Source organism: Hyperolius riggenbachi, chromosome 3 (assembly GCF_040937935.1).
Source record: "Hyperolius riggenbachi isolate aHypRig1 chromosome 3, aHypRig1.pri, whole genome shotgun sequence".
NCBI classification, from domain to species: Eukaryota; Metazoa; Chordata; class Amphibia; order Anura; family Hyperoliidae; genus Hyperolius; species Hyperolius riggenbachi.
Genome location: NC_090648.1, coordinates 95,200,830 through 95,224,602, shown reverse-complemented (window position 1 = coordinate 95,224,602; position 23,773 = coordinate 95,200,830). Strand labels below are relative to the sequence as shown.

Below are 23,773 nucleotides of genomic sequence, written 5' to 3'. Positions count from 1 at the left end.
GTGCCAAACACACAAGCCTTTTAAAAGTTCTTTATTATTGTTTTCTTTTTAATACATGAGAAGAAATATAAGATTTTTTTTCTTGTGTTGTCCTGGTTGTGTGCTGTTAATATATTGTATTTACAATTGAATTGTACACTATTAATGTTGCGATCGTTTGGTGATGTTGGCAGTGTTGCGGGCTCCCCCTTCCCGTATGGTTTGCTCCATACCAGTTTGCTCTCTTCCAATGGAATCCAGTACATGCTGCTATTTTTCTGCTTCTGCCAATTTTCTTTTGTGTGTTTTGGGATCTTAAAGGCCTTTGGAAAAAAAATACACTAAAATGATTAACTGTTTTTACTTTTACCAATTTGTTTCCAGCCATTGAGGTTCACTGGTGTTTAGTTAAAAAAATACATTTCATACAAACATTATGTACTATAAATTTTTCTTGTAAAAAAAATACTGCATTGAATATCTGTAATTTGTATTACTAAATATACCCAATAGGAATTTCATTGTTTATTTTACTTATTTTCTTCGCTGTCAGAGTATATCTATCTATTATACACAGATAAATACGTTTGATTCTGCTAAGCTAATTTCTCTTCTCAATTGTAGCTAGACAGCTACATTTATGAATATATATATATATATACATATATATATATATATATATATATATATATATATATATATATATATATATATATACACACAAATATATACACATACTCACCCAAGCTTGATACTTTCATTATAGGTGGACCCTCAGAGGTTGGGATGCCCAGTGGTTTCTTATGTCTGTTTAGGGCTGCAGTGGTAACGTGTCTTACTGTTGAGTTTCAACTGTAAAATTTCCTGTTGGAGCAAATGAAAAAAAAAGCAAAGTTCTGGCCAAACAATAGATCATTTTTTTCAACTGGAGTTGCAGATGTATCCACCAGTGAACCAACAACACCATTACCAGCACTTGTGGGTCCTCCGAAAAAATTCTGTAGAGGATACAGTACACAACATTCACAGCACAGCTCATAGGCCTCAATTCACTAAGCTTTATCAAACACTTTATCAAACGTTTGATAATTTACCTCATGGGTAAAATCTAATTTTGAATTCACTAATGTTTTATTGCTAAAACGTTCAAGAGATCTATAACACCTTAGCGAATTCAAAATTAGATTTTACCCATGAGGTAAATTATCAATTGTATGATAAAGCTTAGTGAAAGTGTCGTCTGGATAGGAAGTAACACCTTCCAACAGGAACACAGACAGCAATAAAAGCCTGACGAGTGTCAAACGCATTCCCATTTCATCCGAATCAAATAGACATGCTTGCTATTTATAGCTGGAATTTCCAGCCGCCCAAAATTCCATCTATTGACACATTTTATCGGATGTCTCCGTGCGCCCAAATTCTTCCCATTGCTGCTAATTGCGACTTTTATAATTGCAGCCTATGGCAGCACCACTATCCTCTCCACTAAATGTGTTTTTGCGGCAGTGTTAAAGTAGAGTGTTGATTAGCGCCAATAGATGTAATTTTGGGCGCCCGTAAATTGTAGCTGTAAATATATAATATTCAACTAGCAGTACAGATGGAACTGATCCCAAATTTCCTCGAATCCGAATCCAACAAGATTCTTGATTTTCTAGACTCTAACGAATCCTGTACTAAGATGAAAAAGATTGGATCATTAGTGGTTACTTATTAAAGAGGAAATGCAACCAAAGATTGAACTTCATCCCAATCATTAGCTAATACCCATTTTCCCATGAGAAATCTGTACCTTCTCCCGAATAGAACATATCGGGGTGGTCTGTATGGCTGATATTGTGGTAAAACCCCTCCCACAGTGTGATGTCAGGGCTGTGGTCCTGACAGTTTACACTCTGTGAGACCTAATGCATTGTGGGAAATAACAGCTGTTTCCAACGGCCAAGCAACCAGTATCTCCCTTTGTGCATTCGTTTCTTAGTAACGTAAGTAACCTAAAAACCCAAAGGCTTGCCTTCTTTTAAAATTTCTGGTACGCTGCTATAAAAGTTTGCCCTATTGTTAGCTTGTAGTTTGCAGTTGAAACAAATATAAATTATTCACTATGAATCAAACACTGATGTTTGTCCTTCCTATTCTGCCTTTAAATCTCATGAGCGTCATCACAGACCAACAGCGAAGACCCGAAGTTCATCTTATTTCCCCTTAATTTTCTCTTTGAGTTCCTATATTGGAATACTGGATGTTTGTTATACTCGGTTCACTCAAGGTATGCTCTGTATATTGCTTCATCCTATGCGTTTTCTGACACTCACGTTTGATTTAATATTTTTTGTAGATTAAAGGGCATCTCTGGTCATTTCTACAGTTCACCTGTAAGGAATATTGCCTCAAAACGCGCCTTCCCAGTTTTCATTGGTGTTTGGTCCTCTTCTTCTTTATTACACAGGTCTCTTTGTCCCTGGCACTGCTGTAAATGTTCAAAGAATAACCAGTTCCTCTGATGTGTCTTCAGTAGAAGTCTACCCTAACTACTGCAACTGTGGGAAAGATAAGAAGGTAGTGGCACTGTTAATTGAGGTCGCTTTCCTTAGCTTTCAATAGTTCCTATGCCTAGAAGGGGCAGGACATGGTGGACTTATTGCAGATTAAGGAAGAAGAAAACCAGGGACCAGCAGTATTCATACAATTAATTGAGGAAACATTTTACTTTATTTTAGACACAATGGGGGACATTTATCCACGAGTGTCTGAGACAAAATATTGATAGTGTTTTAGAAATGTGTGCAGAACTGTCTTAAGAATGTTAAGAAATCACTCATTAGTGCAGTTTCCTTCTTAAACTGTTCTAAAATAGGGGGAGTTAGGAAGGTTTCTCAGACTGTGCAGTGTGTGGGGGAAATGGCTGTTGCTGAGATAACCTGCTGTATTGATACCAGCAGGCTCTGATTGAGAAATTCAGCAGGGGGAGGGCACTTCACAAATTATGCCTAGTTTACACTGCCCAATCTGTAGAAGTGCTTAAAGAGAATCTGTAACATCAAAATGTCCCCTGGAGGGTACTCACCTCGGGTGGGGGAAGCCTCAGGATTCTAATGAGGCTTCCCACGCCATCTTCCGTCCCTCGGGGGTCTCGCTGCAGCCTTCTGTACAGCGGGGACGTAAATATTTACCTTCCCGGCTCCTGGGCAGGCGCTCTGGTGGCTGTCGGCTCCGAAGTAGGCGGAAATACCCGATCGCCGTTGGGCCTGCTCTACTGCGCAGGTGCAAGTCTCCGGCAGCTGCGCAGTAGAGCGGACCCAACAGAGATCGGGTATTTCCGTCTAATTCAGAGCCGAAAGCAGCTACAGCGCCCCCGCTGGAGCCTGCAAAGGTAAATATTGAATTGACAGTCGGGTCTGTCGCCGGCTGTTCGGAGGGCTGCAGCGAGACCCCCGTGGGACAGAGGACGGCGTGGGAAGCCTCATTAAGATCCCGAGGCTTCCCCCACCCGAGGTGAGTACCCCCCAGGGGATGTTTTTGATGTTACAGAGTCTCTTTAATGTGCTATTAAGCACTTTTTCATCTGTGGCAGTTTAGCGATGGATTTGCACTTTTCTTAACTGTAATGTAGTTCTAGAAATCCATGCACAACTGCTGCTATTAAGTATGATTTAAGAAGTATCTTATTATTATGCAGAACAGTCCCCTGCTGTTTAGAACTGTTTAAGAAGAAAAACCAGTAATGCTTTGATAAATCTGTATTTTCTGATTATTTATTCACCTATATTTTAAAAAGGTTTTCAAACATTGTGTTGTAGTTGCTCCTAACCTATGGATTGGAGGAATTGAAAGGGGGGGGGGGGGGGGGTTTGCTGTGCTTCATGTTAATCTTACTGAACAAACAGTCACTGGCATTCTGCAGTCATGTGACAAGCAGTGCAGGGAGAGAACTTTGCAAGTTAACCCATTAGCAGCATTAAACAAGATATGTTGTTTGAAAACTGCTGAACGCTGTAAGCCTCTGCCAACAAATCTCATTTTGGCTGTCTAGAGCAGACAAACGAGTGGGGGCGGCAGGGAACAGTTATAGTTTCCTGTTCCGGGCGGCTTCTTCTCTTCCTCCACACATGGCTCTGAATTTCCGGCAGGTCTTCTGGGTCCCGATCACATGATATGACGTGATTGGGGCCCAGGAGACCGTTTAAGCACTGCAGTGCCATCGGGTGCTGGAAGAGGTGATAGACGAGATGCAAGAGACTCTTCTGTCACCCCTCTTCGACCACCGGGGGGCGTTGTAACGCTGGCATGGTCTCCTGGATCCTGATCGCGTCATATCATGTTATGGGAACTGAGAAGACATGTCAGGGTTACATCGCTGCCGTGGTGGAGGAAGAAGAAGCCGATTCAGTCATCTGTATACCCTGCTGGGGAAGACACACTTCCCCAGCCAGAGCCAGGACAAGGTCCTTCAGCAACCAAGGCTGAGAAACCAAAGTGCGCTCCTCCATTCCCCCCACCCCAGCCGTCACACACTGATTGCTATTAGAGTAAGAGGCGCCCCAGGGCCCCCAACACCTTAATCTCTAGTTATCTGGTTTGCAGTCACTGCCATGTATCCCCTTTTCTTATTTCTCTCTGCTTCAAACACAATAGGGGAATGATAGCTGAGTGAGTTGTGCGCCCCCTCCTTCACTGCGCCCTGAGGCTGGAGCCTCTCTCACTTCGGCCTGGCCCTGTCCCCAGTGGCAGGAAAAAATTGTCCCTGACTGAAAGGGATGTAAGCAGCATTTTTTTAAGTTTTTTTCAGCAGTTTATCCTGGTTTCTAACAGCTGTAGGAGCTGCCATTCCCCCCTTTCCCTCTGCCCTTATTTGTCCAGGGGAAGGTGTGAATGTAATCAAGGGTGACTCTCTAAATTGAAGTACAGTGTCCTATTCCCCACTTCCCTTGCTGATGAAAGCTTTTTGTTTGCTCATTGCTACTTTTAATTACAGGAATCCTTATTTGCTTTCTCTTTCTGTGGACTGCAAGCCGCGGAAGTAAAGCGATAAAAGCCTCTAACAAGCATTTAAATGTAAAAAGAAGAAGAGGTAGAACAGATTTGTTTTAGTAATGAGCCACGTTGTTAGCATGCATTTTTAATGTGCTATTGAGATGACCTAGGTCCTAAAAATGGTGCTTGGTTCACATTAATGTGGATGACAAGCAATCGGTTTTGTGGTATACAACCTTTTATGTTCCCAGGCACTGTGGGTAACCTTTTCCTGTCTTTCCCCAATCCAATGGTAGCTCAGACAAGCCAAACATGCACTGACTGTCAATGCCTATTAGTAGGGAAAAGTTAGGTGGACACCTCCATGAAATCAATAAGCTCTTTGTTAAAACATAGCTCTTCATTTCAAAAGTCTACGTCTCGGCAGAAGATGCAGCGCATTTCTTTTTTTTACTCATTGTTAATCTTGAAATAGAGAGCTATGTTTTAAAGCGGTGTAAAACCCTGACATAATATTCAATAAAAACATGTTTTCCTACTTTGTATATGACATACGGTTATCATATTTGCTTTTGTGCATATGTATTATTATTCATTTAGAAATGACAAGTTCCCAAAATACACTTTGCATTTGCATTTTATTTATAACTGCTTTATTCATGTTCTAACATAAGCAGAAATGCTTTCAGAGTGTCTGTCCGTGTTCAGGAGAGTCTGCAGTGTCAGAGAAGTGTTTGTTTACATTCCTCACTTGATACAATTAAATACAAAATAACATTATCTACAGTTCGGATGCGTCCAGCTCTCCCTGCACTGAGCTTTTAAGTCCCGTGTTTAACCCTTTGAATGCTATTCTAGTAAAAAAAAAAATGGTGGTAGTATATAATATGCTGTAAATAATGTTTTGGAGCAAAGAAGAAATGCTGGGTTTCTTTCCGCTTTAACAAAGAGTTTATTAGTAATTACATGGAGATGGAGACCTATTTTCGCCGATGATGTTACTGTCCAAGGGGTACTGCCAGGTCTGGGCACTCCACTTTTTCTTACATAGGTGCTAGTCTCACAAAGTTTACAATGACTTTTAGAAGATTGTCATCTTAAACAATCACAAATTATCATTTTGGCTAGCAAAAGCTGCATGTCCGTATGTGGTCTGAGTATACTGAATCTCTTTCATAGTGTACTGGTAAGGCTGTATGTTGCCTTTGATGTAGGATTTGAGCCTTTGACCAGGGTTTGAATCCCGGCATGTAATACAGTAAGGAGTCTGTGGTCAAGGCTCCCTAATGATCTTGGTCATCCGTGGAGCTAAGTATCTGCAGCCCTAAAAGCGCCATGAGTACAACAGGAGAAAAGGGCAATATTAATGTTCTGTGTCATGTCTTTGCTTTGGTCTGCTGGAACCAACACTTTCCCTCTGAAAATATAAACAAGCTATATGCTCTGGCCACTAGATGGCATAGAGTGCAAGATGAGAACAGGTTCAAATATAACAGAGTATTTGGCCTTTATTCAATTCACTTTTTCTCCAAGGTGATATTTTCATACATTGTTATTAAACCACCAGCAAGCAAGAAAATTAAAATAGTTTTGACAGTACTTTTTCCATTTCCTTTTTGGTAGTTTTTCAATTACAAAGTCCTGAAAAGTTAATGTAAAGGACCTCTGTCACGAAAATCTTAAAATTTAAAATATATGTAAACATACAAATAACAAGTATGTTTCTTCCAAAGTAAAAGAAGCCATACATTACTTTTCTCCCATGTTGCTGTCACTTAGCCTTCTTAGTGGTACCCCCGAGCTGTGCTCGGGGTAAGCCGCCGCAGAGGATATCTCAGCCCCTGGTGGGGCGATTCGCCCCATTTAAAGTGCTGTACGCGCAGCTAGCACTTTGCTAGCCACGCGTACAGCTTGATCGCTGCCACTGCGCGGCGAACGCCCACACGTAGCGGCGAAATAGGGCCCCCCCCCCGCCAGATCCCTGCGCTGCCCAGACCAATGATTTCCGGGCAGCGCTAAGGGCTGGATTGGAGGCGTAGGACGCCGGCTGACGTCCATGACGTCATTCCGATCGTCGCCATGGACAGGAAAAGCCAAACGGGAATGCGTTATATACGCTTTCCCCTGTTTGCTATTGATGCCGGCGACGATCGCACTAGTGGGACACATGCGTCCTCTAGTGTTGTTTCATGTAGCTACCACTCTGGTAGCTTTACATGAAACAAAAAAAAAGAAGAAGTATTTCTGCCTATTTGGCAGAATTAATGAACCGCCAGGAGGGTTAAGGTAGGTAGTAGAAATCTGACAGAACTGAAAGGTTTTGGACTAGCCTATCTCCTCATGGGGGATTCTCCGGGTTTTCTTTATTTTCAAAAGCACTTAGTGAATGGCAGTTGCTCTGTCCAACTGCCAAAAAAGTGTGTAGCGATCAGGGAAGCTGGCCAGCATCTTTGTATAAATCTTTTTAGGGAGAGATGGACTAGCCCAAAACCTGTCGGTTCAGTCAGATTTCTACTACCTACTGTAAGTGACAGCAACATAGGAGAAAAGTCATTTATGGCTCATTTTACTCTGGAATAAACATGATTTTGTATGTGTTTACATGTATTTTAACCACCTCCGGGTGGTTTTGCTGATCGGTGCTGCGTGGGCTCTCCAGCCCACAGCACAGATCAGGTTGCAGCCAGGCCGATCAGACTTCCCCCCTTTTTTCCCCACTAGGGGGATGTCCTGCTGGGGGGGTCTGATCGCCGCCGGCTGCTTGCGCTTGCGGGGGGGGGCTCTTCAAAGCCCCCCTCCGCAGCGCTTCCTGGCCTCCTTCCCCTTCCCTCCCTCTCCCTCCCCCTGTGAGCGGCGCAGGACGGATTTCCGTCCTGCGCCTGATGGGATAGGCTTTAGCCTATCAGATGCCGGCGATCCCCGGCCAATCAGAGGCCGGGGATCGCCGATCTCCTCTACAGTGCTGCTGCGCAGCAGCGCCGTATATATGTAAACACCGGGGAAGGTCTTCCCCGCGTGTTTACATTTACCCTGCGAGCCACGATCGGAGGCTCACAGGGTGTTTACGGAGACACCCTCCGTGAACTGACATGGAACGTTTCCATGGAAACCACTTCAGGATTCAGGGGCGTACTAAATCCTGAAGTGGTTAAATTTGAAGATTTTCGCGGACAGCGATCCTTTAATGGGCAGATACAAAAATAACTCCTAAGAGAAAACTCAGTAGAAAAAGTGACTTGAAGCAAGACATTTGGCCCTTTTTTCCTAGGAGATAATTTTCAGCTTCTGTTTACAATAGCTTTTCAGCACTTTGCAATTGAAAAAGTACTCTTACAATTATTTTGAGTATTTCATTTCTTGCTGGTGGCTTAAAAGGTATTTTATTGATAAGATGTGAAAACATCTCCGAGGAGAAAAAGGGAATTGAGTAGGGGCCCTTGTTTCTTTATACACAGTGTTCCCTCTAGTGGATCAGTTGTTTCCATATTTCAGTGAATAACAACATTAGGCTCCAGCAGCAGGGCCATGCAGGGAAATGATTACTTTCTGACCTGAACTCCGAACTTCCTCTCTGCTCTAAAAGATAAGCAACAGCATACTAACCTTTCAAAAAAACAAAACATTTCTTTGTTACGGCTGATACAAATCCTGCAATACATCTGCAGTGTGTCTACTTCCTGCTTTCATTGAAGCAGACGCAGTGTTTACAAATTAGCTGCTCTGTTGAGGCAGATGCAGATGAGAGATCAAATTACAGGTGTGATTAGTCACAGATGAGGGGGGGGATCAGACAGGCTAAACTCTATAAGTACATACAGGGTGCATTTCTCTACGCTTTCCTTCTGTCCTGTGTTCAAGCCCACTTTATGGTAATAATGACTAGGCATTCTTTACAATTGGGTGCAGAGGCCATTTAAACAAGGTGCTGTTATATGCTTTAAATATATAATAATAATCATTCATTCAGTATCTCGGTAAGCAGTTTAAAATAAATCCAAAGTTCATTTAGTAGAGATGGTCAATGATGTGCAAATAATTCCAGCTTGTATGCAAATTCAATGCAAATTGTGCGCAGCTTGGAATTGGGTCAGTCATATATACTTTCTGTCAATAGGGGTCCAATTCCAAACAACATACAATTTGAATTATACAGCAAAGTCCCCAGTATCCGGCAGCAGCAGGTATTGTCGGGTGCTGGATAGATGCGCTTGCCAGCTGCTTGAGCAACCGGACAAAAAAGCACCCCCCCCCGCTCATGCAACATGAAAAACTCACCAAGCCTCCAACGCTGTCTTCTAACCTTCCTGTACTTACTAGAGACATTCTGGTGCCCTCCTTGTACGGCTCCTGTCGTGTCACCTGACCTGCGTGGGGTCACATGACACGCCGGGAGCTGTGCACAGGAGCTGGAAAGCCGCTAGGAGCTACAGGAAGGTTACAAGACAACACTGGAGGCTCGGTGAGTATTTTATGCCCTGCAACAGGGACTTTGCTGTAGTTGCATGTCATGTCAGCCAGGAATATTAGCATGTCACTTCACTGACAATAGCTAAAGCAGTGTTTCTCAACATTTTATTGGCATGTACCTTTTTTAATCCCTGTACTCACCAAGTACCCCGTAGCATAGTAAATATTATCACAAGTACCCCTTGAAAAATATATATTTAATGTAGTACATGATAATTGGTTCTAAACCATTTCTTTTAATTAGGTAAAACAATCATTCGGTGTTGTTTAATTAACATTTAACATGTTCTAAAACTCTAAAAATTCTTATTCTTGGTTAAGTATATCAAGCTTAAGTACCCCCTGGAACCATCACAAGTACCCCTTAGCAAATATATACTTATATAATTGGTTTTAAACAATTTCCAAACATTTACTATTGCTTTTAATTAGCTAAAATACTAATTTGGTGATGTAAATGTATCATTTTCTAAAACTCTAAATGCGTTATTCTTGGTTAAATATATCAAGCCTGAGTACCCCCCGGAAACAACAGAAGTACCCCCTGGGGTACACGTACGTACCACACATTGAGAACCTAGGAGCTATAGCAACCAAACACGCCTAATCTTTTTCTAGTCTGGGAAGAATAGATGCAGACTAGGGTTGCCACTTGGTTGTCATCTCCAAGTAACACTATTAATGTTAAAGTTTTTCTTTCACTAGTTTTTAGGTTTATTTACATATTTTTGTGTTTTACCTAAAATATTTCTGTATTGCAAAACGTATTATTATTCAATAAAGGTTTTTATTGATGGAAAACAGATAAGTCTGTATTCCATTTTATTTTGATGCTTTGAAGAAAATGGCAGGAAACAAATTGGATACTTTATGTCATGTACAGCATTTTTTAATCCTCAAGTTAATTGTAAAAACAATAATAATAATGACTGTAAAACAATTTGTATTGTTATTCTTCGAACTGTGCGTTTATTTTACATACATTTGACTAGTTCTTTCCCTGAAAAGCTGTGGCTGTCCTATAGAAATGGGATTATGGGCAAGTGAAGTGAACCAGGAGGAGTCGAAAGGTTGTTTGCTTGCTGGAATTGTAAATACCGGTAAAACAAACTCCTGTTTATATTATAATAAAACTCTTCCATATTTTTAACTTGATGTGACCAGGTTTCAATAAAACAATGTACAAGGTGCGTTGAATCATACTAGTTTTACCTGTAACGTGCACATTTGGGTCTCATCCTTGTTCTCAAAGGTCAGTCCCACGTAAGATAAAATTAGTGAGACTGAGGTGTTTTCGCGATATATATTTGCAGTCATTGCAGCATTGTGTGTCCGTTGATCACTTTTGGAGACTTTTCTAAGCTTATTGTGTGTATGTATAAGTGTGTGTGTGTGTTTGTGCGCAGGTTATTACTAGGCATCAGGTTACAAGCACAAATTACCCAAAATAATATAGCAGGAATTACGCTTGTGACAAGAACTGGCTGATGAGTCTATGTGACCATGACCTCTATTTTAAAGTGGAATGGCATCCAAAACTCTGTTTTTATTTTTTTTAGTAGATATGGGACAAATCCCAAATTTCCTTGAATACAAATCCAAAAAGGTTCTTGATTTTCTCAAATCAAACAAATCCTGTACATGATTCATTAGAGTCAAATTAATCTTTTTGGATTTCAGGAAATTTGGGATTTGTCCCATCTCTGTTTTTTAGATCTATTGGGTAAGTGTCGTATTTTTGCTACTGTTTGTGTTTTGCAGGGAGGAAATTAAAACATATTCCCTTATTCCGATTGATATCCATGACTCTTCTAAGATGTGTCTTTCCACCTTTGAGTGCCAAATGAACTGGCTGTTCTAAAATTATTTCTTGGAGTAGAAAAAAAGAAAAGAAAAAGTCGAATACTGTGCATGAAACGTTTTGTTTGCATAAGATTAGCTTTCAGGAGTCATTCACTGCCACACATGAACGTTGACATCCAGTATATAGAGGTAGTACTATCACCTCCTAATGCGAGAATCTAGTATGGGTATAAATAGTCATAGTTCAGGAAGTTCAGATTTTAAGAATTTGTAACACACGAATATCCCAGTCTGAAGAGGCAGTACCATTAAGTAATAAGGATCCAGTAATGTGATGGGTAAGAATGTCCCAGAGGGCAAATGTCTAATGGGAAACTTAAAAACAAATTAACACTGAGACTATGATCCTTTGTATTACATAAGGCTATCATTGCACAGGTTTACCTTTCCTTTGCATTGTAAAAATCTATTTTTAAAACTGTAACATACAGGTTTTTAATTTAATATTTGTATTAATTCGTGAATCATGTCCAAAAGCAAAGCAATAATCACATTCTCTGTATCCTATTATAGTGTGTCTGTTTAGTTTAATTCTCTTCTGTAATTTCAGTTATGGTATGCTTCACTGGAAGCTCCCTTAAGGTTTCTTTAGCATATCATCCTCTGTTATGATAGGCTGCAGCTCCTTTTTGATTTTTGTGTAAAACTCCTAGTATTGGACTGAAAGTGACCACTAGTGTTATACATGTCCCTTTTCTCATTGTATTATAGAAGTTATTCTTCTAGGTTCTCCTGGTGTTTGTGATCTCGCTCTGCCAGGAACCTAAGGTGTTTATTGCTGTCAACTACACAAAGGGGGTAAGAGGCACCCATGAATGTTTAAAATTGAGTTAGAAACAACTAAAATGAAGAAAAATATGGAGGCACTCTTTATCCAGCTAAAAATACTTTCTGGCAATTTATTTTGGCCTGAGGAAGTGGCCAGAGACCTGTGAAACACGTTGCTAGTGCATGATAAAATGTATTGTTTATATAAATTTGCCATTATTGAGGTATGCCACTTCCTTTTTTCTTAATCTTAGTTGTTTTAAACTAATTTTTATACATTCTTGGGCACAGTTTCCCCCTTTGTGCTTCTTACCCTCCATTGGAGGGATGATTTGGTCACCACGTGGTTGTAGCCACATTTGAGGGCCTGGTCATATCTAGCTTCCTGGGAACCTGAGTGGAGTCGGGCTTATGCATCTCCACCTGCATCTAGTGGTTGGTTGCCCCTCATGCAACCTCCCTTTGTGAGTACCTACATTTATTACTATTTCCTTTTATGATACATACTGCACCATTTGGGCTCTCGTTGTCTCTGTGTGTCTTTTTTAGGGTGTTCCTCTGATCACCCTCATTTTGAAATTGCTGTTATCTAGGCTAACGTACGCAGTGGTGTCTGCTGGTCTGGCTGCATAAAATAACCTACTTGGTGAGCTGGGGATAAAAATCAGCAATTGTAGATAGCTGCGTCTGTCAGTGACTTTGATGAGTGTAGGGAGCCATCTTTGATAAACACAGTGGTATCGAGGAAGCTTGAAGAGTTCGCGGAGTCATCCATTTTAACTTGATTGGGGGAAAGTGTTGAGTAGTGAGTGCTATTATTATTGATTCATAAAGCGCCAACATATTCCGTGGCACTGATGGTGATGAGTGAAGGGCGTATATGCTCTCCTTTTGCCCATATAATAAAAATATCAAGGATGTGGAGTTAATTTAGAGTTAATAAATATGTAGTTCCTACTGAGTGATGTTATCTCTTCCCTAGGTCAGCCATAAATAGGCTCGCGTACTGCGGTGCCATTTAGTTTCCCATTGCAGTTCCTGTGAGCTAGAGGTGGGTCCATTATCAAAAGGGAAGTAAATGTATATGTATATATGTAATGTATATATATGTATATATTAGATAAGGTGTAACAACAAATACATGTGCACTCTGAGGGGAATTTCTAACCCTCGTCTTTCTCTAGACTGCAGAGAGAGGGGCACAAGTTTGGCTTGTAGTTTTTACCCTTGTCTTTCATGAGTTAGTTAAAATAAACCTAAAAGATTAAAATAATCATAATAAAAACAGATACCAACCTCAGAAGGGGGAAGCCTCTGGATCCTAATGAGCCAGCCAGCCCCATCCAGCCCTGGCACCCCCAAACAAAGCTTAATAATAACATTCGCTGCTGCACCAGTGGCTTGCTATTTAAACTCCGGTGTAAACAGCCGAGACCGGTTGGGTCCGCTCTACTGCACAGGCGGCTTGCACCTGCGCAATAGAGTGGACCCAATCGGGCTTGGAAATTTCCGCCGGAGCCTGAGTGGTAAGCTGCTAGTGCCGGCATAAAGACTTTCAGGGGTGCCGGTGCTGGATTGCTTTTGAGGAGGGTGGGGCAAGCCTCTTTACAATCCAGAGGCTTTCCCCTCCTGAGGTAAGTACCCCCCAGGGGCACTTTTTCCCCCTTCATGTTTACTTTAATGACAGGAGTGTTCCCTCCAGCACAAACAAAAATGGCAAAAACTAAACTAAGACTTTCAAACTGTTACCCAAATTCTCTAAAATACAACAAATATTTTGGTTGCACTTCCACTTAGAAAAGTATCATGTGTATTTTATACTCTTCCCTTCAGTTTTTCCCTCTCAGGTCAGAGCGATAATGTTACTATACTGGAATAAAGAAGTGGATTTTCCATTACAGATTTTATTTGCGTTGTTATTTTTTTCCTTTTTACTGGGAGCTTGAAGGCACTTTATTCCACTGAGAAAGGCATAGGATGTTGTATGTGGTCCATTTGCTGCGAGGAGGCTGCACTTTAATATCTGCCAACCCCATTCTTGTCTTTTGTATGATCCAGATAGCTAAAGTACATAGAAGTTTCTTTGTGGCATAATTAAGCAAATAAATTTATACAAATGCTTTAAGGCAAACAGCATTAATAACCAAAGTTTACTTTTTAAGCCCATCAGTTCATAGTAACCTTTGGTCTTAAGTGGGACTGATCAGTTTATACTGTATATATAGAGAGATACAAATATTACACTAGTCATTTTAGGAATACCTTGTACCACTTTACCTTATCACTGAATGTCTGTCTGTGCATATCAGTTTTTTTCCTTTTTTTTGTACAGTAAACAACATTGCCTCTTAACATTGTTGTTGTTTTTTTCTTTCTTTTTATGGAGAAATGTTTTTGTTTTTAAATGTGTGTTTTAGCTGTTCAAATATTAAAGAAGAAAAAAAAGAAAAAAGTTTTTTTTAAATGACATTCCACTAATTTCAAAGTTTGCTTGTCGACTTCAATAAAAACTTGTTCTGAGTGTCTCAACTTTTTCTAATCCGGTTTCGTTGTAAAACTGCTTTCACGTCCCGGAAAAATGTTACGCTTTGCTGTGCAGAGCATGTTACACACTTATTGCAGTGATTTGTATGTATAATTACAGTTGTCTAGGTTTGAAAAAAAAAAAGTCATGCATCCATCTTAGGGGCAGTCCTTCCATGAAGCAACGTGAATCACATGATTCAGGGCGGCAACAATTAGAGGACAGCAAGAAGCCCCCCTCCCCCCGATGCTGCTTCACTCACCTGCTATCATCTTCCAGTGATAGGATCTCCATCCGCCCTTCCAGCTTCCTGTATCCAAGGCTACAGCGGTTCATCATGTGACCTGTTACGTGCTGACGGGTCACATGAGGCACCACTATAGTCAGAGAGGATGCAGGACTTCACGTGTGGCTGGTGAGCCCATCGCTAATCTGCTGAGAGCAGGTGAGTGATGCCGGTGCAGCACATACCCGGCATCCTGGGGATTAGAGCAGGGATGCTGTGGGCCAGCAGGGAGGAGATGCTGTTTTGGAGGAAGCAGAGGGAGGTAAGCGTAGTGCCTGCAATGCAATGCACAGCCCGATATGTCTCTACTCTCCAGTCTTGCTTTGCACACCCACCTATCGGTAGGGGGGTCCTCACAATTTATTGCTTCAGCCGGCAAAAAATCTAGAACAGGCCCTGATCCATCTTGAACCTCACGAGTCCAGAGTAAGGAAAATCTGCAGTGGCAGAAACTATCCCCTTGACTGAATCAAGGCATTATCTCCCCACACCTAGCAATTATAGCCAGCAATTGACCAGTGCTTACAAGTAATGTACTACAAAACACACAATAGATAATAGTGACAATACTGTTTAAGAAGTAGAGCAATATATACAGGTGAGAAAACTGCAAATATCTGGGGATGGTATCACAACTCGTAACATGTGAGAGTATTATGAAGGCTGCCTCTACATTGCCTTATAAACAATGCTGTTTGCCTGGATGTCATGCTGAGGTCTCCCAGGATCAGGCGCTTTAAAAAATTGTGTAAGCTTCCATAGTGTAAATCCACATACCGGTATATAATCAACATTTATCTAAAACATAATCGTCATCCAAAACATTAAAACCACAGACTAAAATGCCTCAACGATGTGCAAAGTGTGTAAAAACGTCCTACACGTTTTGAAAAATGTCTCTGATGAGTTTTTTCAAAACAAACCGCGTAGGACGGAGTTACGCGCTGACGTCATCCTCCAACTAGGAGGCAATAGCTGAGGCTAGTGTACGTGCAAACAAAAGGTTTGACTGGCCCAAGTGGCACACAGGACGCAGCTGCCCGCTGTCAGACTAGGCACTACCGCTGTACTCTTCTTTTTTACACACTTTGCACCCCGTTGAGGCATTTTAGTCTGTGGTTTTAATGTTTTGGATGACAGTTATGTTTTAAATAAATGCCGATTTACACTATGGATGCTTCCACTATTTTTTTGTTAAGCTTGGGGGTGTAATCTCCACAGTCAGCATACAACACATAAGCTGACGTGAAGGAGGTACACACACCAGCACAAGGGATCAGGATATCCCCAGTTTAGTGGAGGAGAGGACTGACTCCAATAGGAGATTGTGGTGCACAGAGCCGGTGCAGATCTGAACAGCCACAAACACTTTCGTAATAACGTCTCAGCGCAAGGTAGCGCTGAGCGCATAAACCAGGACTGAGGAGATCAGGACAGGTAGACAGAATGAACGCTTGCTAGCTAGCGATTACTTAGCGACAGCAAGCGTCCAAAACCAGACAGACTGGAATGAGGCAGCCAATGCGTTGCGGCGATGGCGTGCCTCACAAAGACAGGACAGGAGAGACAGGAAATAGCAGGATCGAGATAGATGAACGTAACACAGATAAATATACAATAAGTATGTTTTCCTAGCGTATTACAATTACAGCTATCAATGAAACTATTCGTAACGTCTGACTAACATATGTATATATTGGCAATGAACCGATATATGACATAAGCAGGAACTCTGACTAAGACTGAAGTAATACAGGGAACAGGACTCAGAAGGATTCGCTATCTCTTCGCAGAGATGAACGCAATCCACAAACAGGACCAGAAACAGGATTCAGAAGGATTCGTTATCTCTTCGCAGAGATGAACGCAATCCACAAACAGGACCAGGAACAGGATAACTAGCTCAGCACGGGTGTTCACGATACGCGCAAACTACCAAAACGTGCTGGAAAACTGACTAGCTGAACACAGGAAATAAACAGTTCGTGTACGTATATATCAGCGACACTGATATATTAACGTAACACGAATACAAGGAAAATAAAATGCGCAAGTATGCGTATATATTGGCGATGAACCAATATATGACACAAGACAAGCAAGTAGCAACTTCTAGAACAAGAGCAGAACTAGGAGGACTCGCTGACCCCTTCGCAGGAGTCAGCGCAGTCCACACGGACCAGGAACGAGGTGGGGCACGAGCAGAGTAACAGATAGAGTCTGAAACTATGATAGCCCATGAGGCATTGCAGGAAGCAGTTCTTTATACTGAGGTCATCCAATGGGAGCAGACCTGCAGATTCCCACACAAGTGAATGGTAATTAATCACAGGCTGATAGCAGGAAAAGGCAGACAATGATATGCAGCCTGCAGGAAAGGGACCGCCCCTCCACTGCAGCAGACAATGTTTGTTTACACAAAAGCATATTAAACTGTCATAAACTTCAGAGCGACTGCAGATGGAATCAGCAACTAGTTTAAGTGCAAACCAAACTATGCAAGCAAATGCATGTAATGACATTAGAACTGCTTGGTTTGCAATACCAGTGCAGTCAGCAGTAAACGCTACAGAAGCGATCATAACATTTTTAAAGCGCCTGACCCTGGGAGAACTGGTGGTGGCCGTTGGAGGAGAAGGTGATCGTGGAAGCTTGGAGGATCGCTATAAGAGCCCTTAATGGGTAGACAGACTCGCTGAGTCCAACTGAACGGTGAGTGACCCTGTGTCGGGGGGGAATATATGCACCTTTAGATACTGTTTATATCTGCTGCTTTGTATACTACAATATAAGAGTGCAGTATATTGGCTAGTTGTAGTAGCCCCAGTGACCATATATTAACTTTTGTGTGCTAATTCATTAAAAAAAAAAAAATCACAGGTGCGGTAGAAGTTCAGTAATTTTCCGGCTTCAACTGACAAAAACCTGTTCGGTAACAGCACAGCAGTGTGGAGCTGTCTGTTTTGATACAAGCTGTTCCATGCAGTGAGGGCATTACAGTAGTAAAGGTGGCCACTAATGGTCCAATTTTCTAGCGAAAAATCGTTCGAGCGATCAGAAATTCTGATCGGAAGAAAAATCGTTCACTACACCATCAACGAACCAATCTTTGTTATCTATCGATCACGATCGTCTTTAAGATTCAAAATTTCGTTCGACGAAAATTCAGTCGGACGACTTTTTTTTCACTCGATCATAACCATTAATGGAGATTTTTTTACTGGCAATTCGATCACTGCCGACCTAGAATTTCGGATCGATCGAACGATTTTTCGCTAGAAATTGGACCGTTAGTGGCCAGCTTAAGAGGCATCCCGACATCCCTTTAGAATGTACATATTTGCTATATTCCCTCTGCTCACTCTGAATCTGCCATCTTTTTTAACATTTTATTTAATTGCCACAGCTTTGATGAACTCCAAGAGACATTACACATGCCACGTGTAGGTGATTTCCCCACTAGTTTCTCCGCATCTTCAAACAGGAACCTAAGGGCGGAAGGGGAAACCTCTTTTGTTCTCTCTGCTTGCTGCCTGGGGGGTAGAAAAGCTTGTTCCACCTGAGAAGCCTTTGGAACCTATCAACATCCGATCAGCGGGACATGCAGGAGACAGGCTGTTTCTATTGGCTCTGCTCTTGACAGTCATAGCTATCTCTGCTTCTGCGAGTCACGGCTAGCTCCGCAGAGGGACTTTTTTTAGAGCGGAATATAACCCTGCATTTCAACTTTGCATTAAAACAGTATTTACAGCATATTATATGCAACCAGCATTTTTTTTTTTACTAGACCAGCATTGGAAGGGTTACACACAGAGCTTTAAAGTTCCATGGATTGAAATGCAGACGCATCCGAAGTTTAGATAGATACATTTAAGTAAACACAATGTAACAAGTGTGGAATGTGACACACACTCTGACTGTGCAGGAGCTGGAGGACAGCCAGAGAGTGTGTAACATTCACCACTTGTTACATTGTGTGCTTCATTTTTACAATAATTATGTATAAATGATTTAGTCACTGTTTGCCCATTGTAAAATCTTTTAAATCCCTGATTTACATTCTGACATTTATTACATGGTGACATTTTTACCGTTGGCAGGTGGTGTAGCTGCTGCATGCTTTTTTGGCAGTTGGAAATAGCTGTAAACAGCTATTTCCCACAATGCAACAAGGTTCACAGACAGGAAACTGCCAGGAGTACCACGGTCCTCAGAGTTTCTTGTGGGAGGGGTTTCACCACAATAACAGTCATACAGCGCCCCCTGATGGTCTGTTTGTGAAAAGGAATAGATTTATGTAAAAGGGGTATTACCAGCTACTAATTGGGATAAAGTTCAATTCTTGGTCTGAGTTTCTCTTTAAGTCTCTCTCCCCTTAAAATGAACCTCCAGTCTAAAAATCTACTCAGCAGTACTGAAAAGGCTTGGTGTTTCTTTAACAGTTTCACAGCATCAGAATTTAGTTTTTCTCACCAAAGCCTTATTTTTAGCTGCACAAAAGCTAAGCTCCGCCCCATCAAAGAAAACTTCCTGGGAATTTTTCCCCTGATGCTGTGCAAAGCATGATGGGATTTCTGATGTTGTTGTTCTCATTGCCTAGCAAATGGGAGGGGTGATCAGGACACAGGACAGTTGGAACTGTTTCTCATGCTCCCTGTCACCTCCTTTCAACCAAAAAGATGGCTGCCCTCATGAAATCACAAACATTTGCCTGTTCTTTTAAAACAGGGTGGGTAAGAAATTATATTACCTATCTATTTTATTGAACATAACTAATGTAATTTAATGACAGTATGTTTGTTTAGGCTGAAATTCCTCTTTAACCTCCGATATCTTGTTTAACTACTTTGGCCTTTTGGATGTATAATATACGTCCAAAAGGCCGCATGTGCGATCGTGCCACGGCTGCGGTTTGTTAGCCAGGGAATCAATGAATTGGGACATGGTGCCCGATCATTGATCCCTTTCCCAGGCATAAAAAGCAACGGCTTCTCTCGGAAGCCTCATTCTTTCTGCCTCTTACGTCCCCCCTACGTCCCTCTAAGCGTACATAGTATGCTTAGAGTGACGTAATGTAAACAAACTCATGGCTGCCATCTTGTAGCCAAACAGTAAAACTACATCTACATTAAAAAAAAAAAACCTTTTCATACAAAAATTACCATTTACATCCCACCCTCCCAAAAATACCCAAATAAAATGTTTAGTAAAAAAAAACATTACAATAAAAAAAAACGTAAATATTTACCTAAGGGTCTAAACTTTTTAAATATTCATGTAGAGATGAACTATTTTTTTTTTTATTATAAGCTTGTAAATAGTAAAGGATGCAAAACGGAGAAAATGCACTTTTATTTCCAAATAAAATATTGTTGCCGTACATTGTGATAGGATGAACCAGCGTTGCTGCACCAATGGATTTGATGTGCAGAGACCACCCCTGGAGTCACAGGGAAACTTCAGCAATCATCAAAGGTCCGCACCATCCAGTATTCAAGTTTCTTTATTTATAGCTCTTAGTAAAAAGACATGAGTAAAAACAGGTCTGCATGAAGATGACGCACAGGCGTTTCGACCCTTCTTTCTCAAATCATTGCAGAGTCTAACAGTCCATTACACATCACACACATCTTATATAGGTCTTAAAGAGAACCCGAGGTGGGAATTACTAATACTATTGGGGCACAGAGGCTGGTTGTGCACACTAAGACCAGCCTCTGTTGCCCCATCGTATGCCTCCATGTCCCCCCTGCTCGCCGCTATAGACCCCGCAGTGCTGGCGACACGCAGCGCGTCGCCAGCACAATGTTTACCTAAGCGCTGTCAGTCAGCGCCGCTCCCCCGCATCGCCGCTACCCGCCCGCGTCACTTTCCTCCTATCAGCGGGAGGGAAGGGACAAGGGCTGGTGAGCCGATGCGGGGGAGCGGCGCTGACAGACAGCGCTAAGGTAAACATTGTGCTGGCGACATGCTGCGTGTCGCCAGCACTGCGGGGTCTATAGCGGCGAGCAGGGGGGACATGGAGGCACACGATGGGGCAACAGAGGCTGGTCTTAGTGTGCGCAACCAGCCTCTGTGCCCCAATAGTATTAGTAATTCCCACCTCGGGTTCTCTTTAAGAGGACCTGATGGAAGACTTACAATTTACATAATTATGAGTGAGATCTGCCATCATGTTATTATAATAGTAAATTTAGATACATTTTCACAACAACAACACTTACAAAAATGGATAAAGAGACTTGACACCTTGGAACCCAAGGGTTTAAATCGTGAATACGATATTTGTAAATTGATCATATAATTCATCTCAAGTTGAATAGATGTTTAGTTTGGGAGTTATTGCCATGTGTAGCCCAACACATACAGTCACTGCAATTTTTTATGCTATGGATGCGGAAATTTTTCCCGCATACATGTTTCTATAGCATGTGGCTTTGGCATTTGAAGGAAGGAAGGGAGGTTGGTATGTAAGTAATCCAATCAATCACTTCTTCTTCAGTTATCAGTGTCCACTGTACAGTGGCGGACACAGGCAGCAGTGGGCCCCTGTGCAAAATATCAATTGTGGGCCCCCCTGACCTGCGGCGCGCGAAGCGCGCCGCGCCCAAAAATGGGTGCAGCTATAACCTGCGGTGCGCGAAGCGCGCCGCGGCAAAAAATGGGCGTGGATAGAATGGGCGTGGCAATGACCGGATAAGGGCGGAGCTAACTGTAATTTAAAGTGATCCCGGGGTGAGAGTGATATGGAGGCTGCCATATTTATTTCCTTTTAAACAATACTAGTTGCCTGGCGGCCCTGCTGATCTATTTGGCTGCAGTAATAAACTGAATTACACCAGCAACAAGCATGCAGCTTAATCTTCTCAGTTCTGACAATATTGTCAGAAACCCCTGACCTGCTGCATGCTTGTTCAGGGTCTATGGTTGAAAGAATAAGAGGCAGAGGACCAGAACGGCAACCAGGCAACTGGTATTGCTTAAAAGGAGAGAAATATGGCAGCCTCAATATTATTCTCACCTCAGGTTCCCATGAAAAGTGCAACGCAAAGACAGTGGGCCCAAGTTTTGGTGACCCTTTCCCCAGAAAATTCACATAATTGTGCAGGTTTTCTCAAGAAAATACACATAATGTGAGCAGATTTGCCCAGAAAATACATTCAATCATGTCGGCAGATTTGCCCAGAAAATACGTGCAATGATGTCGGCAGATATGCCCAGAAAATACGTGCAATGATGTCGGCAGATATGCCCAGAAAATACGTGCAATCATGTCGGCAGATATGCCCAGAAAATACGTGCAATCATGTCGGCAGATATGCCCAGAAAATACGTGCAATCATGTCGGCAGATATGCCCAGAAAATACGTGCAATCATGTCGGCAGATATGCCCAGAAAATACGTGCAATCATGTCGGCAGATATGCCCAGAAAATACGTGCAATCATGTCGGCAGATATGCTCAGAAAATACGTGCAATCATGTCGGCAGATATGCCCAGAAAATACGTGCAATCATGTCGGCAGATATGCCCAGAAAATACGTGCAATCATGTCGGCAGATATGCCCAGAAAATACGTGCAATCATGTCGGCAGATATGCCCAGAAAATACGTGCAATCATGTCGGCAGATATGCTCAGAAAATACGTGCAATCATGTCGGCAGATATGCCCAGAAAATACGTGCAATCATGTCGGCAGATATGCCCAGAAAATACGTGCAATCATGTCGGCAGATATGCCCAGAAAATACGTGCAATCATGTCGGCAGATATGCCCAGAAAATACCTGCAATCATGTCGGCAGATATGCCCAGAAAATACCTGCAATCATGTCGGCAGATATGCCCAGAAAATACCTGCAATCATGTCGGCAGATATGCCCAGAAAATACGTGCAATCATGTCGGCAGATTTGCCCAGAAAACACATGCAATCATGTAGCAAATTTGCCCAGAACATACATGCAATCATGTGGCAGACCTGCCCAGAACATACACGCAATCATGTGGCAGACCTGCCCAGAACATACACGCAATCATGTGGCAGACCTGCCCAGAACATACACCTGCTAAAATAAATAATAAAAAAAAAACATTTACTCACCTGCAGCAGCAGACCTCCTGTCCCAGCCTCCATCCGGCGCGCAGCTCCCATGGGTGGTTGGGTGGATAGGTAGCCTGGTGGGTAGGTAGGCAGCCGGGTGGGTAGGTAGGTAGCCCTTAGCCGGGTGGGTAAGTAGCCTGGTGGGTGGCTGGGTAGCCGGGTGGGTAGCCTGGTGGGTGGCTGGGTAGGCGGGTGGGTAGGTAGCCTGGTGGGTGGGTAGGTGGGTGGTTAGGTAGCTGGGTGGGTGGGTAGGTAGCCTGGTGGGTTGGTAGGTAGCCGGGTGGGTAGGTAGGTAGGTAGCCTGGTGGGTAGGTAGGTAGCCGGGTGGGTGTGTAGGTAGCCGGGTGGGTGGTTAGGTAGCCGGGTGGGTAGGTAGCCGGGTGGGTGGGTAGGTAGCCGGGTGGGTAGGTAGGTATCCGGGTGGGTAGGTAGCCGGGTGGGTGGGTAGGTAGGCGGGTGGGTAGGTAGCCAGGTAGATAGCCGGCAGGGTGGTTAGGTAGCCGGGTGGGTAGGTAGCCAGGTAGATAGCCGGCAGGGTGGTTAGGTAGCCGGGTGGGTAGCTAGGTAGCCGGGTGGGTAGGTAGCCGGGTGGGTAGGTAGCCAGGTAGATAGCCGGCAGGGTGGTTAGGTAGCCGGGTGGGTAGGTAGCCAGGTGGGTGGGTAGGTAGCCGGGTGGGTGGGTAGGTATCCGGGTGGGTAGGTAGCCGGGTGGGTGGGTAGGTAGCCGGGTGGGTGGGTAGGTAGCCGGGTGGGTAGGTAGCCAGCAGGGTGGGTAGGTAGCCGGGTGGGTAGGTAGCCAGGTAGA

General features: G+C 42.7%; 1 long non-coding RNA gene across 5 annotated transcripts; it reads right to left on the bottom strand.

The window, feature by feature from the left end:
* Positions 1 to 16: 16 nt before the first annotated feature.
* On the bottom strand, positions 17 to 23,735 carry LOC137562855 (uncharacterized). 5 transcript variants are annotated; one of them, XR_011030201.1, is made up of 5 exons: positions 22,969 to 23,735; positions 20,246 to 20,379; positions 2,298 to 2,522; positions 722 to 843; positions 17 to 302 (listed from the first exon to the last, which is right to left on the bottom strand). It is a non-coding gene; the product is annotated as an uncharacterized lncRNA (long non-coding RNA). The 5 variants fall into 5 exon arrangements; XR_011030204.1 differs by having other exon boundaries at positions 2,356 to 2,522; XR_011030205.1 differs by lacking the exon at positions 20,246 to 20,379.
* Between the last annotated feature and the right edge of the window lie 38 nt (positions 23,736 to 23,773).